The following is a 1,647-nucleotide window of genomic DNA, read 5'->3' as shown; positions in this document are numbered from 1 at the left end:
CATTTATTTATATTTATATATATGTATATATATAAATAATAATAATAATAATAATAATAATAATAATAATAATAATAATAATAATAATAATAATAATAATAATAAATAATAATAATGCTGTAAAGGCAAATATACAACATGGTAGGCCCTAAATAACGATTAAAATGGTATCAGATGCCCGCAAGATGGAAAAACACGTTATATTTTCATTGCGGATTTTTTGGGCTCAGTACGGACTCCAAAAGCATACATTTTCTTTTAGTTTTATAGCGTATGCGGATTTTATAAGTCCGCAATGACGATATAACGTGTTGAAACAAATTGGCCGTAGATCGGGAGTTCCAATTGTGAAATTGTGGATTTTCTCCCAAGAGATGGGTGTTCTCCCTGTACCCTCCCACTGCACTAGCTCCACCCCTGCTTCACGAATTGCCATTTTACAACTTGGGACCCCTGCAAATGTATATCTTTTTTGTAATAAAAATGCTGAGATTTTATTATTTATTTGAGGTATATTTATTAAAAATTCAACATCAAAAACATACATAGCAGCAACAAAGGCTGAATTGAGAAAGGTATGAATTAAGAAGTAAGAATAAAATATATATTATATAATATTAAAAAGGTAGACAAAATATAAAGACAAAAAATAAATACCAATATCAAAATACGAGATAATCACGGAAGGAGCATTTGTAAAACGACCGGACAGTAAAGGGAGGGGAAAATAAATCAATCAACTGGAGGGGGAAATTTTGAGTTTAACTTTTATTCATTTTAATATTATGTAAGCCAATAATTGGATCGGACTTGTTTGGAATCGTTTGGTTACCGGTAATTAATTAATTAATTAATTACGTTTCTTTTATTTAAATAAGCCTGCTTCTTCATATCCGGAATAAAGAAGATTCCCCCTAGTTATTTTTGTTTTCAATACTAGGTCTATAGTGATAATCTTATATTTTTATTTTCCCTAATATACCACCAAAATCATGTAGAAAGAAAATTAGAACGTACCCTTTCCCTTTCAAAATTAGGGACAAGAAAATGTAGATCTAGGTCTTCTAATACTGTTTTGAATGATCGAGACATTTTTGTTTTCGTTTTTGTTGTTTTTTGTTTTTGTTTTTGTTTTGTTTTGTTTTTGTTTTTTTTTTTTGTTATTAATTTTATCACTATAAGATAATCACATGTCGAATATGCTGTGTTACGCGCGATTTTCCACTAGGCTCATTCCCACAGCCGTTGATTTTTTTTCTACTTGACCCGATGTCAAACGTCATGAAAGCACGGAATGATAAAAGAACCGTACGTACTGATGAAAGGGCCGAAAGGTAAAAGCACCAAATGATAAAAGAGCCGAAGTGCGGCAAAAGCACCGAACGTAATGTTAAAGCACCGAACGTAATTTTAAAAGCACCGAACGTAATGTTAAAAGCACCGAACGTAATGTAAAAGCACCGAACGTAATGTTAAAGCACCGAACGTAATGTAAAAGCACCGAACGTAATGTTAAAGCACCGAACTAATGTAAAAAGCACCGAACGTAATGTAAAAGCACCGAACGTAATGTAAAAAGCACCGAACGTAATGTAAAAGCACCGAACGTAATGTTAAAAGGGCCGAATAGCAAATGCGCCGAACGGA

The sequence above is a fragment of the Anneissia japonica genome, unplaced genomic scaffold (assembly GCF_011630105.1).
Source record: "Anneissia japonica isolate Jap-2015-1 unplaced genomic scaffold, ASM1163010v1 scaffold180_len884964_cov147, whole genome shotgun sequence".
NCBI lineage: Eukaryota > Metazoa > Echinodermata > Crinoidea > Comatulida > Comatulidae > Anneissia > Anneissia japonica.
This window is presented reverse-complemented; position numbering follows the sequence as displayed.